Genomic DNA, 18325 nt, shown 5'->3' on the forward strand with positions numbered 1-18325 from the left:
CAACAATAAAAGAGGAGCCGTATTACCCATCGTCCTCCCTTTTCTTCAAATTTGGATACTTGAACTTTTAAATGTCCATTGAGACATCATTTCTGTACTCTCTTTATTTGGTGCGCAACAGGTTTTTCTTTATGTACATAGTGTGTGTCTTGGCACACACTTTTGGAGGGGTTTAGGGCCTTTGTCCCCTCACCTGCATGCACCCTTACCTAATAGTACTATTATTACTACCGTGAGCAGTGCGCCCAGTATTTCCCTCACCTAAAAACCCTGGTCTCAATTGTCTCAAAGTTAGGAACACATTTGTTATAAAACTCTGCCATACAAAAGAACTTCACCAGTTCATATATTTTTTCAGGATAGTTGAGTTGAGAAATGGCGTTAACTAGAGAGGGTTTCGGTTTAATGCTGGACACAGATACCAAATGCCCCAAATACTCTATCTCATCTACATCAAACTTGCATTTGTCCAATCTCAGCGTCAGAAAAGAGTCTTGCAATTTGCATAATACTTCAATCTTTTATCATGTTCTTACCCTAACCCAGTCACCAACCACAACAACTGTTTTCTTCAGAAACGCAATCCTGCAAGTGAAGGGGCATCCTCTTCACTCTACTGGACTTTCTCCCAACATCTTGTGTAGCAGGGGCCACTTCTTCACACATTCTTTGCGGTTGACATATAACGATCCTGTTAAGGTTCCAAAACCTATGATCCTGGGATTTGACAGCATTACCCAACAGCTTGACAACCTTCATAGGCTGTCCAAACTTCAACTTACTCATTCTTCTTTTAGGTAATTTTACTCTAACCCAGTCACCAATCACAACAACCGTTTTCTTCACTGTCTTCCTCACATCGAAGCACATTTTCCTCTTTTCCAACTCTCTCTCCTTCCACCCCTCGGTACCAATGTCATGGTGCATACGAATGATCCAGTTTGCCTATGACAACAAAAATCAACATTAGGGAACCTGACATCAATAGAGTTGGGCAGTCAGGGCAGGGGTGCATATCTATTGCCATGTTGAGGACTTTTCCGTCCCAACGGGTTCATACAGTGCCTCTGGCAATTAGTGAATTAGGGAGCAGTAGTAGTAATGCCTCATTGTTCGAGATACTGTACTGAGGACTGACAGCAATACTATAGCCTCCAGTTCACTACAAACACAAAAGGGGGGCTACAAACTTGGCCTTTCCCTAGTCAGGATTGAGGTGCATTTGCAAAGCCACTTTTAGGCGTTTTGTGGCTGCAGTTCATCATCTATGGTCCTGCTTCAGGAACCATGAACAGATGGTGTGGCAGGGCTGCATGTGATGGCAAGAGATTTTCATTAATTTGCAGTTGAGTCCCTGAGTCTGTTGTAATCTTGGCCTGCTGAGTGAGTGCTGAGTACGTCTGCTCATGATGGGTCAGTATACCTCTAACAGCAGAAATATTTGTTCCTGCCTCTTATCTTCACAATTGCCAACGTGAGACCATAAATGGTGTGGGGTTTATTTAGGTTTCAAAATTAGTAATTAGCACATGGATGATTCCTCCAGAAAGTATGTCAAACTAACGTTTTCCCTTGTGAAGTTATCAATGTAAATTGTTTAAAAATCAGCAAAGACAGATCTATTCTTTCTAAAATCCCACTACATTCTGCAGGATGAAGTGTCTCGTAACAAGTGCATTTTCAGCTACTTGATTGAGTATTCCGTACAGAGCTCTCCAGTTTCCCAAGATCATATTTGGGTAGCCAGGGCACGAGTTGGGTGTACACGCTGGTGGACAGCGTCCACCCACTTTTTTCACAGGGTGAACGCTGTCCACCCTGAAACGAATTTGGGCCCCACAGAATAATGAGCTGAACTAGTCCTGGCGTAATTTCCAAACATTGGGTCACTTTCAGCAGCACCTGCACGTTGTCTGCTTTCCTTTTGCCACAAGCAACAACGTGCAGGCGGGGACAGAACTTTCTTATTTAAGACTCCTGCTAGGCCCATAACAAAAGCCGCATTTGCGGGGTCCTCAGGCCTCCATTTGCCCCAGTCTCTTGGCTAGGAGCAGCCAAAAGCCGCACACCTGATGCAAATGAAGTGGAGGGGAAATAAAGGCTCACACCTTGTTAGCACATCACACATACTTAAGACAGACAGCTTTTCACTTTATTCTTTACCTGTTTAGGAGATATGCATTTACTGTAAGAACATCAGATGTGTTGGTCTTGCCCAGTATTTACACAAAGCAAATTGCATTTATGTAGAGCTTACGCCCCAGAGGAGGTGTTGAAATAATTTAAATACCACCATTTTTTCTTGTATAGCCCTACTCATTGCAATGCAGGCTGTCAGAGCGCTTTACATCAACACGTGCATATTACATGTACAATAAATTATATAACTTTGTAACTAAATGTACAGGATGTGTTACATAAAACTGGGGGATAGCAAGATGTAGAAGTCACATATCATCTTCCACAGCTCACTGTGCTATTTTCCTCGCAATTCGCTCAAACGTACACATGATAGACCTGCTAAACATATATATGAGGGCTTTAGATATGATGTCACTTCTTGTGATGCCACTTCCTGTAAATTCGTGGCTTGTGATGGCACTTCCTATGATGTCATTGTCTATTATGTAAATTCCTGTGATGACATGTGTGATGTCAATCACCGTGATGTCATGCGCCGTGATGTCACTTGCATACTGCCTATCTAGGTTAGTCCCCTCAACTTCTTTTTTATGGCTTGTGCCCTGTGGGTAGCTCCTACAGTTCGTCGGTTTCATTGCATTTTCTATGGCTGTTAGTTTTGTTTATCCCGTCATAATCTTAGGACCACGAGTTCCAGAAAGGAAACATCTGGATATTATCAGATGTTCGCGCAAGGGCCGGGGAAACTTGAGATCTCTGCTTAAAGTCTCTCCTAGGAAGGGGCAGGAGTGTAATTGTAATAGCATGTACATACCGCTTACTACCCCTGACTAGGCGTCGAAGCGCTTTTCGGAAACTTGTAGGCTATTTATTAAAACTGCCTTTATTCGGTGTATTTAAATGAATCGTTTCCTCGTGTACACGTAAATTAAGAAATCTCTCTGACGCAGGCTGTAGATTTTACTTTTGGGGTCCCTGGAGTGCAGCGAACGATGAACTGTAGTTGCCCTTGTCATCCCACGGACCGGCGAAAGGGTGAACATGAGACTTTCTTCAGAGCCGGTTGCTTATGAGTCCCTCCCAGCAGACTTTGATTGGCCCAGAGCTGGTGACATCATATGTTTTGGAAGTGGAAAGTCATGTGTTTGCAGAAGCTCTTTGTTTTCTGTTCAGATGGGAACAGAGCAAAAAAAAAAAGACAGCCTTGAATTTCAAGAGGGGGGACAGCGCCGCACCTGTACCCCTGTGCGCACCGCTAAAGAGCTCAGAAAGGGAGACGCGGGACTGAGACACTGAGTAAGTACATACATGACCTGAACAAGAGTGGGGTAAATGATGGGGATGGCAGATACTGGTTTGTTTCTGGAACGGGGCTATTATCGTGAGGGGGTGGCAGGAAAGTGTTGGCGTGATTATGGGGATCACGGGAGTGTCGTTGTTAAAAAGTGGAGGAATACCGCTGAAGAGTCGTCGTATGTGGTACGTGTAAGGTCTTTTGTGGGAGCTACTTCGAAAGCGAGGTTCTGGTCTGGAAGGAACTGTGATGAGTACATGGTACCAGTAGGTTTTAATTGTAGGTGTCACAGGATCAGAGCTCTCAAATTTCACAGTGCCATACGTGGGTAGTGCTTTCAGGCCATTTTTTCGGTGGAGTCTGGGATTTGTAGTTTGTTGATCTCATTATCAAACGAGGACGAGAATACAAATAATTGAAATTGTATTTATATCGCGGTACTCCATCCCCCATAAAGGATTAGTGTGAATTGGTATAGGGAAATTTGAAATTAATTTGAGTGGTGGACTTGTGACTATAATTTGAGTCTATTATTTGGATTGAAAAATGATAGTGGGGGATAGAAGAGGGAAGGGTTTCCATTTATATAGAACTGGAACCTAAAACAAAATGCCTGGACTGGACAAGTTACACACTCGTGGACCTGAGAAACTTCAGAGCGCTTGAGGGTTGTGTGACACTGTTTGGATACCTGATCTAGAAGAATGTACTTTGAGGGAAGATCACGGGGACTTAGGCCCTGGTTGAGTACCTATTCTGTGGCGAGAACTAGTATAGGTTGTAGTTGTTATACCCAGCATAAAAAGGGTACTATTATTTTTTATTTGTTTTTAATATAGACGTATACCGGAGGTGTGACGAAACTTGACTGGTGCTCTCACATGGGCTGTGAAGAGAAACTTCACTCTGGGTGAGTACAGTAAACAACTGTCCCCTGGGGTATAGAACATGGTTGCTCTGCCTGGCACCGACTAACACGTACTTCTCCGATGGAGGCCTGGCTGGAGATGTTTCTGCTTTGCATTTGTTCTGCCTGAATTGCAAAACACGCCCTCTGTATAAAACGATCATGGTCGGTACTGCTTTGATTATGTATTTTGCATGCCTTGTACTGTTGCATACCCCAGAGCGTGCGCGGCCTCTGCTGTACACAAAGCATCGTGAGCACGGGCGGGTAAACAACCCCCATCAACGGCCAGATCCGGGTGCCTGCTATATTTAACGTCCCACAGGGAGAATAGTGTTATTAATATCCACTGCCGGCCACAATGTTTGTGTGTGAGAGAGAGAGAAAGTGGGAGGAGAGAGAAGCATATCAAAGAACGAAAGAAACGTTAAAGCAAATGAAATGTCCTTCCATACTTTAGATCTTTACCGTCTCGCACTTACCCCCTTAACCCTTTGTGCAAGGTCAGGGTGAGGTCACAAAAGGCTTGGCTTCAGAGAGACTGGGGTGAGAGAAAATGGACACAGCTACTGCCTTGTTTTGATCTAAATATAACGCGTTATTATCATTAGGCTAAGAGCACTCTCACACAAACCCTGCTCAATTCTGAACGTTGTTATAGAACTTCGTGATTATAATGCCTCCTAATCCACAATGAGTCAATTTTTTGGTGAGGGTTGATAAGGGAAGTGCAATTGTAATTTCTTATTCCACAAATAGTAGACGAAAAGATATGCAATCTGATTGTGTCATGCAGATTCCGAACTGGAGAAAGTGGTAAAAAGTACACGATTGCCTGGTCCTGGGTCCTTCAGTGGGTCAAGATCTGGCGACCTACATGGTCTAAGTCTTCAAGCCTTGCCTTGTTTAGTGTATTGGTGGAGGAAGACCCTGTTTACGGCTAAAGTCAAGTTTCACTTTCTATGGATATGAAGGGCAAAGATGGCCTTCTGCTATTCTAAAATAGTACTAGCTCCCTCTTTGGTGTAAATTCTGCTCCACCTCATGGTATAAAGATCAAAGCTGACCCTCTTTAGTTCATGAATGTTAAGACTGGCTATCTACCAAGTAAAAGTGAAAGTGCGCCCTCACTGGTGTAGAAAGGCCAAAGCTGGCCTTCTTTGGGTAAAGGTATTGACTGACTGGGTAAAGTTAAAAGTAGTCTCCTTCTCAGTGACGAGGGTCAAGTCTGTTTCTCTCTCAAGCATAAATGCCAATACTGACATTTGTGGTGTATTAAGATACATATAAAAGTGGAGACTCATTCTGGACAGCATGTCATTTGGACACAAAGATCAAATGTAACTCTATTTATCACGTAAAGGCTGAGGCTGGACATTTAATGTTCAAAATATACAAGCATGATCCTAATATTGCAATAAGGTAAAGCCCCCCCCCCCCCCCCCCCCATAGCTTAATATCCGCGGCTGGATTGTTCTTGGGAATTAAAGTAATTGTCGGTCCTCAAGTATGAATGACGAAACGAGTGCCTTAATGGTTATGAAGGTCAGAGTATATAAATGTCAAATGACTTTCCATTGTTGAGGTCAAGACTGACTTCTTGGAATAGGGGAAGCCTAGGGTGACAGATCATAAGCATACCTTTCAATTTAAAAGCAAGTCACAGGTATTGTAGCATAAAAGCACCCCTCCAGCATGAACTATCCACTAAAATATGCTATGCTTTAGGTACAGGGGGTGGCTACAACATGTCATGGGGTATGGATAAACATGGGGCGCCGCTACGTTGTCAAAAAATCTGGACTGGTACTTGTTTTGGGAAACTGGTATGTGGTGAGGCTAGTGTTGTGGGGGCAGTCTGCTGTGTTTCGAAGTGCTGGTACATATTGTGCGTACAGGTTACTGTTTTTGGAAAGGTTGGTTCCTCACTGAACGGTCGCTGGGTGGGAAGATGCATACTTGGGGGTGAATGGAGTTTACATGCCTTTGGAGCGCCTATGTGCAGTGCGGAAGGGATATGACAAAGACTGCCTTAAACCGTAGGGCCATTAAAACTGAATCGCTGGATATGCCGTAAGTAAAATTAGCATTTGATCCAGTCTCTACCAGCTTTCTACCCTGGTGAGCTTTCAGTTTACCAGGCAAATTGGTTCACATAAAAACGAACCCAGATTGTAAGTAACTCTCAGCATGCGTTAGGATGGCAACGGAAGGCCAAGGGTATCAGTGTCCTTGAAAAGACTCCCTTTTCGGGTTAGTTGGGATTCGTATTTAGAGTTCACAGGTCAGGTATAGCAGAATTCAACAGCGCGGCTGACTGAGGTAACATAACACATTTTCTTTACACACCTTATGAAATATTTCTACAATACTCAACCCCGTCCTCAGCAGGCTTCCTTTCTGACCAACGCATAACTCTTGCCTTGATGATTTGTTTACAATGTTTCTGAGGAGAAGGAGGAGCTATTTTGTAACTAAGAACGGACTGGCCTGCCTCACTGTCAATTCTTGGTAACGGGAATGATAGTCAGGCGAGAAGCGCAAGTTAACTTTGCGGCCTAAATAGAACGGACTTTGTCTAGTAAGCACAGTATCGTACAGGGTCCACGTTTTAGGGGCGGGGGTGTGATCGGACGTCATGTTGTCAATGATTAAAGCACCAATGGCCTAAAATACTACGTCTACTGTGACGTTTGCCTGACCACAACATGGCCATCACGCGTGACAAAGTCCCGTGCTGCCACGTGACTTTCCCCCGTTTCGTAATCATTTATTCTACAGCGGAAAAAACAAACTAAACCTTTTATTCGCTGGTGCAGCAAGAGGCGATTCGACTGCGATAGGACACTCTGATTGGCTAGGTGGCCTCGCTTCGATTCCTGACTGGTGGCCTCTGCTTGTCGCTGGGCGTGTCTGGAAGGAAAGGCGGGCGTTTGGGCCTCTGATGTCGGTTGCCACGCTGGACTGTTGTGATGCGCGCTTCTGCACTGTAGGTCAAGGGATCTTTTGTGTGCGATGTGCTCGAATTTTGGGGTGATTGGTAGACTTTGTGCAGCCTTACACGGCATCAGTTTGAATACCACGTACAAATTCATGTTCATTTAAACAGGTTCAAAACGTAGAGTACGTTTAGAAATTGCATTTTTAATATTACGGAAGTGCTAACTAAAAGTCGTCAAGCCTCTGAAAAATCGTTTCAGGTTCTTCGAGGTCCTTTTAAAACCTCGAGGCCGGACCGAGCTTTCTTAAAAGGTTATGTGTTCCAATCAGTAGTTGAAGTGGAGGGGAGGGGGGAGTAGGGGAACTGTGGACGGGAATAACCGGAGGATTTGGTCAGTGGGCGGAGTCAGAGGTGTGGCCCGAAGGTGCAAAACATCTTAATTGTTAACAGTTGCTTAGCGTTTCACTGACTAGTTACAAAGTATTATTTACTAAATGTAACCAATGGTTACACATGTTTATTTATGGTTAAATATGACTTATTGACAGCCTCCCCGAAATCCCTTGAGACACTTCTGAATTGCGCGGCCGGCCCTACATAGGGTTGTGGGCCCTGTGAGGTGTGTACCTAGACCCCCCCTTTGTTCTCTATATGAAAATAAAAGCAGATTTAAAACAATAGTAGAATCCGCATCCATTTGCCTCCGAGCCATGCAGTGTCTGTCATCAGCACTTCTCCCTTTTTCCACAAGAGCAGTTCAAACAAGAATGTCAAAATACCCTAGTAAGCAAATGTTTTAAACATAATTATGGTTCTGCCATATTTGGCATGTAATACATCATCTGCTGCATAATTTGACTATTATAACTAAAAAACAGTAGGTCAAACGGATTAAAAGTTACAAAAAAATGTGGCTTGTGTTGCTGTGAGGTGGAGGGCTCCTTGCTAAGGTTGACTGTTCACCTCTCACTGCTGAATTTGCATGTGATACTGGTACTAATGAGGCAACATCTTTGCAGAGATTGTTAGTATGTGTAAAAATCTAAAAATAATAAATTATCAGAAATTATACCACATTACGCTGCAGCTTTTTTTTTTGCTGCATAATTTAGCCAGCACTGCAACATCATTTTGTCCTCCATTGCTTCATAATTCCAGTAGCCCACAAAGGAGGCAGCACATATTAAAAGTACTTGTGCATGAAGCAGAGGGAGTGTGAGGTTTGCAAACTTAGTTTGGTGTGCGTGCAAATCCTGCATGGCCGATCCCTGGTGAGCTGCACTACTACTTCTGAAACAAGGCCAATGAAGGTACCAATGGGTGAGGCGTACTGGCCACAAAGGTCCTGTGACAGAGTGACTGTCGCTCTTTGGTATACTGTGTCGTAGGCCTGCCTGCTAAATTGGAGGCATACTTCAGTATGGATTATAGTGGACAGGCCTTCAAGGTTAACCCACACTTGCCACCACTAGGGTCTACCTGCTGGTGCTTAGTCACCAGGGCTTCTAAGGTCTAACAGGGCCTTCTAATGGTCCAGCATGGGAATATGCCCCCTCAAAAGAGTGGTCTGGTTGATTAGTTATGAAGGCAGAACCTGGTTCTCCAGTTCCAAATTCAGCAGCTCTGGGTCTAGTGTCACATCCTCTCCCCCACTGAACACCATATTGCCCTACTGAGAGAAACTCTGCACTGCCTTCAGCTGTAACCCATTTGTGCCCCACTATAAATACCTGGATGTGACTAAATTCAAATTATGAACTTGACAAGAGTAATTTGCTGCCTGAAAAAAAAAGTAATAACATCTTGGAAAAACGAAACACTAATCGGGAATGCAAGATTAAGTAAAGCATGTGAAACGTAAGCAGGAGCAACATGGTTACCTTAACGCTTTTACGCTTATTATTCAGAAATCGATGAGTGTTTTTTCCTGAAAATTTAAGGACATGACTACAGGGCCCAGAAGGGACCAGTTTCAATGCTCATTGCTTATTATCCTTCCAAAACGTTAAAAGTATGGCTTAAAAAGACAACATTCCTTAACACAGTGATGTAGTACACATTTTATTAACGAAAATAAGGAAAGTAGCTGATAAGATCACATTAAACATTTCCACTCCAAACATCAACCAGGTATTGCAGTACTTCCAGGAATGGTGCACTTTCCTACCCAGGTAAAATAAATGTTGTTCAAAGAAATATGAGAAAACAAAAGCAGTGCTTCACTCTGTAAAGTTGCGCTAATGTGTTTGGGTGTGAATAAAACAAATCTGTCCGCTTTGTGACCAATCTGTCTTGCTTTAGTCATTTCGTTATTTTTTGTATTTTTAAATTTTTTTTTCTCTCCATCTAGAGGCTGCACTTTGAAATAGAAAAAATGTCAGAAAAATAAATTTCTAGCAAAAGTGTTTTTCTTTTTTGGATTCATTTCAAAGGGAATGAATGGAGGGTAAGAGCCGTTTCTTGAAGTTATGTTTTCAGCAAGTGAGGAGGAGCGACACAGAGACAGAAAGAGAGGGAATAAGATGAAAAGGAAGAAAGAGAGAAAGTTTGAGGGGGCAACTGACAGCTGGGGAGCAGCAGAAGTGGACACTGTCCTTGTTTTTTCTGGGCAAGAAGGAAGATACAGAGTCCTTTTACTTTTCTGCCCTCATTGCCCATCCCTGAACTGCTTAAACGGCCGACCCTTATCTATAGGCCTTGGCTTTTTCTGCCATCGTGGGATGAATTTTTTGAATAAGAAAGTAGGGGAGCAGATTCTATTAAATTGAAAAAGTAGGGGCGTGCCGTGCCCTGCCGATCGCGCCCGCTTTAACTACTGGTCCTAATAGGTAGTGCTGCTGACCCTTGATAATGGAGACAAGATTAATCAAGTGAGGGAATGGACACTTGTAACGTTCAGAACCTTTAGTTCAGAAATGGACACCCTCATAAACGCCGTGTTGTTGTAGTGTGCGGTGTATCTTGATTATCCGCCCCACACAGGCGTTATGGCATAGTCATCGGGCATCCAATAGTTTGTGCTCTATGCCAGCCTCACCCAGAGCCCTGGCGTGCCCTGCCGATCGCGCCCGCTTTAACTACTGGTCCTAATAGGTAGTGCTGCTGACCCTTGATAATGGAGAACTAGGTTACGATCTAGCCATAAGCTCAACATTGTGTAAATCAGTGCAAATCATTTAATTTTGCTGTGTCAATAAAATGTGTGACACAGATTGGGTCTGTTGTGAAGTGCTAGTAACATAGAACTTCTCTGGACAAAAGCTGCTTTTACAGTTCCAGATTTGTTTGGTAAATATGAAGCATAAAAGCCTGAATGTGTATTCCCTAAGGAGAACTCCCAGCAAGTGCCATCTCGGTCTTCGTCAGAACTTAGCACCCAGCTAAAACATCCTAATAATGGAACATAGGGCTCGAGAGCCCTCTCGTGCCATTGTTCCAGGAGAATGTGTGCATATAACTATAAGTAACTAAATACAGTATCACTCCTCCTTTAACATACTAAAATTCAATATGACAACACATTAAAAAAAATATATGTCTAGACGCCGAATCAATAACCCAAAAAATCAGAGATGTCTAGGAGCCTATAGTGACAGAATGTTAGCCTTTCGTTTCTTTACTTCACACTTCAACATGCCTTTTCAGTTACCATGCAATCTTACATGTATTTTTTGGATTTCGAGTGGTCTCCTTGTTCTGCATTCCTTCCCCATGATTGCCAACTACATTTTCTCCAGTTAGAGTTGGGGACTGATGGAGAGAGTACCTAAAGGACGTGGGCTCCTTTATTTGGAATAAAGAAGAATACTTGTTTTGTACCTTATTGCTTCATACTGGTTCTTTGCGGGTACAATAGACTCTTCATTTGGCAAAAAGCAAATTTCTCTCTTTTCGAGGAGCCCGCTGTCATCATTTTCTGGCTGGAGCCTCTACTGGATCGGACCCATGAAGGAAATTGAACTCGGCATCCCGCCTTTTTGATTTTATTGAGGCTTACTTTACAGACCAGCATTTTTGCCCTTGGGAATCAGTTCCCTGTCTTCCTGCACGCACGCTCGAACCCCTGGATCAGCGCAATGTCTCACGCAAGCTCTTGTACATCACCAAGGTTACCAGCTGGCAATCTTCAAATCAAAGCCTTCACAACGCATGCTGCCTTGGCAACGTCGAAGCCTCAATGACCCGCTCTGCCTTGGCAACCACTGAAACCTATACAGACGGTCAGCGTCGACGTAAGCACGCTACATGGTGGCCATCTTTAATTATGTTGCATTGCACGTCAACCTTAGTTTCAGAAACAGGGGTCTCAGCCTCTCAGGCTAATTACGTTAAGTAATTGAACAAGCTCGAAGTGTTTATTTTCAAGAAAACAAAAGGAGTAGAAGTTGGTATGTACATTTAATACTTTATTTATTCAAATTACTCCTAAGAATGGATTTAAAAAAAAGGTATGTAAAGGAAGTAGGGGCATAATAAAAGAAAAGAAAATTACAGACTGTACTACTCAAGATATTAGTTTAAGAGACCAATTTGTATTTGGCTGCAACTTAAAAAAAATCCAGGAACAGCTTCTAAGTTGCAGAGATCCAACCCTAACAGAGGTTATAGATTCAGCTAAAGCTGTTGAAAGATCTATTATTTCTAATAAACTAATGGGAAATTATTTAATTTCCCATTCTGTAAATGTGTTTGAAGTGTCTGACACTAGAAATGCATTATCCGTTAAATACAAAAGTAGTAAAGCCGTACCTAAGAAGGGATCAGGGTTTCGTTTCAGGTGTGGTTCAAAATTTCACATAAGTAATTTTGCAGGATGTTCTGCTCGAGGTAAAAGGTGTAACAAGTGTAACAAAGTAAAATACTTTCAGGGAGTTTGCAGGAGCAAGGGCAATGTACATGTGCATACAATTGATACTGATTTATCTGCTTCAAACAGTACACATTACATTTCAAAAGTAGTGCTTACGTTAGACACTGTTGATAACATAACTGTAAATCAAATAAAGGACTGGTATACTATGTGAAGCAATGGTTGGGGGTATCAGAATGCAGATGATGGCTGATTCTGGAGCCCCCATCACCATGATTTGATACCTTATATGCTCAACATTGGTCTGATTCTAAAAGTTTGTCTCCAACAGATGGATCTCCCAAAGCCTATGGAGATCAAGACTTCACGGTGTTAAGATTTTTTGTTGAACAATTAGAATGACTTGGAAGAAAAGATATGACAAATGTTAATGTATCATTAAAATATAAGCTTATCATTGGCTGGCAAGGCTTGGCTAAATTGGGTCTGATGCTAATTTCTGGTTCTGATGTTCCAGTTGTAGTCAAACCCGCTTGTGCAGCTACTATTGTGGACCCTTCAGAAGAGATTAAAGGAATTACAAAATCATATCCAAAAGTGTTTCAATCTAAGATAGGTATGTTTTTGCAACTTTGATTACAAAATTAAAGGCACATGCTATACCGACTGCCCACAAACCCAGACCTGTACCATTATCAGTAAGGGCAGCAGTTCAAGTGTTATTAGATAAACTTGGTGTCAGAAGCTGGGATTACTCCTACAGACCCCCTGAGTGGGTAAGCCCATCACTAATTGTACAAAAAAAGAGGGCACTATATGTTTATGTGCAGATTTCTGCACACTCAATGGCAACATTTTGTTGGCTTGTTATTCACTTTCAAAAATTCAAGATTTGATGACTAATTTGTCAGATGCAAAGTTCTTAGTCTTCCCGTTGGTCTAGCTTCTGCAGCAAGTGTTTTCCAGAAGCTCATGGATACTATGCTGATGGGTATATCTGGCACTCAGACATATCAAGATGATGCCTTGATATTTGCCAAATCTATTCAGCAAACCCACAATTAATAGAAGCATAATTGATGTTGTTTTTTAGTACAAAAAGTGGATTATTTGGTTCACCACTTTTCCATAAATGGTATCAAACCAAACTTTTCCCTGGTAACGGCAATCTCGGAGGTACCATCTTCCAAAGATGATTTGAAATCATTCATTTGAATGAATGAATATTATTCAAGCTTCATTCAAGAATATGCTTTCATTGTACAACCTCTACGCAAGCTTTTAAAGAAAGGAGGACACATTATGTGGTATCACTCTGTAGCTCAAACTTTTGAAGCCATTAAAACGCAGATGATTAAAGGGTCAGCTCATCTATCCTAAAAGTCGGTGTGTGAATGCTTATTAGTAGTTGATGCAAGTCAAGTAAGTCTGGGTGCTGTCTTGACTCAAAATATCCAGGGTAATGAACATATCCATTGCATATTCCTCCTGCCTTTTATTACAATCTCAGAAAGCATATAGCATTATAGAAAACCCCTTCACTGTGTTTCAATATATCCATCAAACTAACAACACACTAATTTATTCACTCATCATCCTCAACTTCTGAATCAACAACAGGAAAACTGGATATAAAGTCTGCTTTGGCATTCTTAACACAGGAAATTTGGCAAATGTTAAAATTAAACTCTTGCTGGCGCGACAACAGATGTATCAACCGGGTGCTAGCATTCACCATGCCTCTTCACCTAAAAGAATGGTAAACGGCTTATGGTCAGTAACAATCCTAAATCTCCTGCCCCAAAAGAACGTTTTGAAATACTTGAAATCCCACACACTAGCCAAGGCTTCTTTCTCTATTGTACTGTAGTGGCGCTCTGCTTCCTTTGGACAACGCAAAGCAAACCCCACCTTATATTCTTTACCTTCCATAATTTATCAGGATCGCACCAATGCCCAGGTTGCTTGCATCATCTGTTAGTGTGCACCTCATCTAAGGAGTGAAAGGTTTAGCTCTGGTACACACACAATCATTTCTTTCACTTTCACAAACACTTGGTTTTCAACATCATCCCAAACAGATGGTACTTTTTTTCATTAGTAACTATTTGAAAGGTTCAGACATCACTGCAAACCCTGGAATAAAGCATGCATAGTATTCAATTCAATTCAAAAATCTTTTTTTCGGTTAAATAACCATAAAAGATGTACAAACACATAAAAACAAGATGCAATTTACATTTCCACGCCCATCTTTCCAAAGATCATTTTGCAAATTGAGGACCAATCAGATGTATTTGCGATTTTAAAACAATAAATACATTTTCTAAATCTAAGACTATTTCATTAAAAAATAGAAAATAGTAAAACCATAACATTACAAACAGTTTACATTGGGAATTCTTAATATAAACAATGTTATTTCTTTTTTTCAAATAAAGTGCTTCGCCTGTTTGCCTGTCCGCCTCTCTGGCCACTTCGCTACGCCTCGCGGCCCCCGCTTCGCGGGAGCCGCTCGCAGGCAAGAGACTTTGCTAGGAGCCAGCCCCTGGGTCTTCTTTCGTGCACCAGAGCACCAAAGCGCTTCAAGGGACATTGTAGCTGACCCCAAGGACAGAGGCGGGACTGCGAGGACCAGCGTGCTCAGCGGCGCTGATCGGCCGCAGCTGGTCCTCTTCCCGCCCCCTCCTCCAGTTAAAATCGCCACGGAGTGAGAGCTTCCTGGGATTCACCACTGACCTTGTTGGGAGTGCTTCGCCTGTTTGCCTGTCCGCCTCTCTGGCCACTTCGCTACGCCTCGCGGCCCCCGCTTCGCGGGAGCCGCTCGCAGGCAAGAGACTTTGCTAGGAGCCAGCCCCTGGGTCTTCTTTCGTGCACCAGAGCACCAACGCGCTTCAAGGGACATTGTAGCTGACCCCAAGGACAGAGGCGGGACTGCGAGGACCAGCGTGCTCAGCGGCGCTGATCGGCCGCAGCTGGTCCTCTTCCCGCCCCCTCCTCCAGTTAAAATCGCCACGGAGTGAGAGCTTCCTGGGATTCACCACTGACCTTGTTGGGAGTGCTTCGCCTGTTTGCCTGTCCGCCTCTCTGGCCACTTCGCTACGCCTCGCGGCCCCCGCTTCACGGGAGCCGCTCGCAGGCAAGAGACTTTGCTAGGAGCCAGCCCCTGGGTCTTCTTTCGTGCACCAGAGCACCAACGCGCTTCAAGGGACATTGTAGCTGACCCCAAGGACAGAGGCGGGACTGCGAGGACCAGCGTGCTCAGCGGCGCTGATCGGCCGCAGCTGGTCCTCTTCCCGCCCCCTCCTCCAGTTAAAATCGCCACGGAGTGAGAGCTTCCTGGGATTCACCACTGACCTTGTTGGGAGTGCTTCGCCTGTTTGCCTGTCCGCCTCTCTGGCCACTTCGCTACGCCTCGCGGCCCCCGCTTCGCGGGAGCCGCTCGCAGGCAAGAGACTTTGCTAGGAGCCAGCCCCTGGGTCTTCTTTCGTGCACCAGAGCACCAACGCGCTTCAAGGGACATTGTAGCTGACCCCAAGGACAGAGGCGGGACTGCGAGGACCAGCGTGCTCAGCGGCGCTGATCGGCCGCAGCTGGTCCTCTTCCCGCCCCCTCCTCCTGTTCCTCTTCCTGATAAGCAGCCACAGCAACGCGCACGCGGGACGCGCGCGGGGCAACGGCCGGGGCGAAGACCGGGCAAAGAGCGGGCCGTTTGAGGCCGTTCGAGTACGGCAGAGTCCGGCCTAGGCCCACTCCCCCTGGACGCCAAGAAGACCATAGAAAATGCCGTTAAGATCAGGGAAGGAACGTACTGTCCAAATTAATACCACCAAGGGTGTCGTTTCGGGTCCCCTGGACGCTTTTATAACACGGGCCACTGGTATCCTGGAAAAGGAAATTGCCATGGTTGAGAAAAGATTGTCAATAGACCTAATTAGTGGAAAGCGATCTTCACTGGGGGCTCTAGCTACATCTATCTCCCCTGCACCCTCTGCACCCCATGCTGCCTTCAATTGTGTCCATACTACCTCTACGGACGCAATAGTCCACTTAGAAAATATTGGGGGTAGCCCAATAAGGGATAAAACGAAGGAAGAAAGGAATAGTATAAATGCTTCCAAAGACACACAGGGGGACGGGGAGGAGGATAACGATTCCGTGATTAGTGAGGAGCAGGATTTTAGCCAGCTCTCTGGATCTCCTCTCCTCAACCAGTCCAACATGTCGAACTCTGTTGAAAATGTTATTCCCCCTATATCCAATCCTGGCCCCAATACCGAAAAGAGAAAACGGGACTCTAGAATGTCAGGGGAAAGAAACCTAAAAACCAGTGAAGTAAACAAAGTCCAAGGGGAATGGTGCCAGGGGCCCGAGCCTCACCCAAACCCGTTAATATCCTCTGTGCCTAATAACATGTTATGCCCCTCTCTTTTAGCTTTGGGCTCCTCAACTACTTGTCCCATGTGCCTCAACAGTGATGAGGTTCTGTTGGCAAAAATGGAGGCCATGTTTAAAACACTACTCTTACCAGTCCTGGAGCGGACTAGGCTCATGACCTCTAAAATCGATAGTATGGAGGATTTGATCCATTCAAACCATACGATGCTTCAAGCATTACTTGGCTCAAACAATACGGGTGCTATTAATACACCAGCACCCAGTAAGGCATCTAGTAAGGTTATCAGTAACAACAATATGGAAAAGGGTAAAAATCTCCCTAATAAAACCATAGGAATAAATAACACCATATCTAAAGGGGGTCAAAAAACCAATACCACCTCTACCACTTCTTCCAAATTAGGAGCTAGCACTCACACTCAGGTTCTAAAGCCCCAATCGAAACTAGTGGCTAAACAAAGTACTGGTGGGCGCCAAACTATGGGTCCTCCCTCACAACCTAATTCAAATCTTCCTCCCCCAAGTACCTCAAGAGCCCAACACACTGCTTCCACCAATCACAGGGAGGGGGGGCGCAAAAGACCAAATATTCCCAGCGTTGATCTACCACCTGAAGCAGCCCTACACACCATCGTTTTGACAGGCGTAGCACCATTAAGGCCGAATGCTAGGGAATCTTATGGTGACCTTCGCAATAAAGTTACCTTCTGGTTGAACAAAAATTGCCCGCTACCCCCCTCCACCCCCACACGGAGATATTGTATGTGAGGAGAGTAGATTGGGTGGGGCCGGAGGTAAAAGACTTAGAAGGAGATTGTATCCTTATCTCGTTCAAAGATTCATGGGTGGTAGATGCTATTAAACGAGAACCCAGGTTTGCAAGGCAGGGTGATGTACAAACACTAGCTTTATCCTACTTTTACCCGCGCAGGCAAATACCCTTTCAATCTTATCCTTTGTTTCGTAAAGGTCCTGCTGCAAGACATCCCCTGGCATTAACCCCGCTTGACTGCCAACGCCCCTTCCTTTTTAATCATTTTGGCCCCCTTTCTGGCCTTGAAGCTATAGATTGACTCAACGATCCATCTAATGAGTCTTTGATTGGTAGTATGGTAGCCCAAGAGCCCATTGAAGATAATATGGTGTGCCCAATCCAATTAACCACTCGAGTAGACGGGGAAGGAGGCCAAACGCTTGTGTCAAACAGCCCTCTACCATACGTAGCTACTCAGGGGTCCTTGACCAAGGACAAAATCAAAGTCCCATCAGATTGTATTAAGTACTTAGTGGTTAATGATGATACAGGGGCGTCTCATGGATCTGTACAGCCCCTACACCCTCTGTTGCCAGACAACCTGAAAGAACATTTGAAAATTTTGTCCTGGAACATAACGGGCATTAAGGCGCGCCTTGCGTCTACGGATTGGTCAAACTTTATGGACAATTATGATATTATCCTGTTGCAGGAAACATGGGCAACGGAGCCTGTTCATAAGTTAGGTTACATTAACTTCTTCAAACCCGCAATCAAAGGAGGTAAAGGGCGGGCCGCAGGTGGCTTGTTGATCTGGGTAAAACAATCCCTGGGTCTCTATCCAACGGAGTACCCGGTGGAGAGTCAGGATCTCCTCTCCATCATAATAAACAAAGGGAACAAGCAAATCTTGAACATTATTAATATTTATGCTAGAGGTTTGTCTGGCGGTCGAAGCCCACCCCTGTTGAACCTAGTTGATCATATGATTACAAAAATGGACAGAGGCATTACTACCATTCTTGCTGGCGATTTAAATTGTACTATAGAACCTGTGCTAGATATGGGAGATACCTGGA

At 44.1% G+C, this 18325-nt stretch overlaps 1 protein-coding gene across 3 annotated transcripts in view; it reads left to right on the forward strand.

Annotated features, from left to right (window-relative positions):
* The first annotated feature begins 3249 nt into the window (after nt 1–3249).
* KLHL24 (kelch like family member 24) overlaps nt 3250–18325 on the forward strand; it is a 337055-nt gene continuing 321979 nt past the window's right edge. Inside the window, exons 1-2 of one of the 3 annotated variants that reach the window (XM_086943985.1) lie at nt 3250–3438; nt 4276–4346. The gene's annotated coding sequence lies outside the window, so the exon portion shown is untranslated. Of the gene's footprint in view, nt 3439–4275; nt 4347–7281; nt 7333–18325 lie in introns of those variants that run through there. The other 2 variants (XM_086943987.1, XM_086943988.1) reach the window with 2 other exon arrangements.

This window comes from Lissotriton vulgaris, chromosome 11, assembly GCF_964263255.1.
Source record: "Lissotriton vulgaris chromosome 11, aLisVul1.2, whole genome shotgun sequence".
NCBI classification, from domain to species: Eukaryota; Metazoa; Chordata; class Amphibia; order Caudata; family Salamandridae; genus Lissotriton; species Lissotriton vulgaris.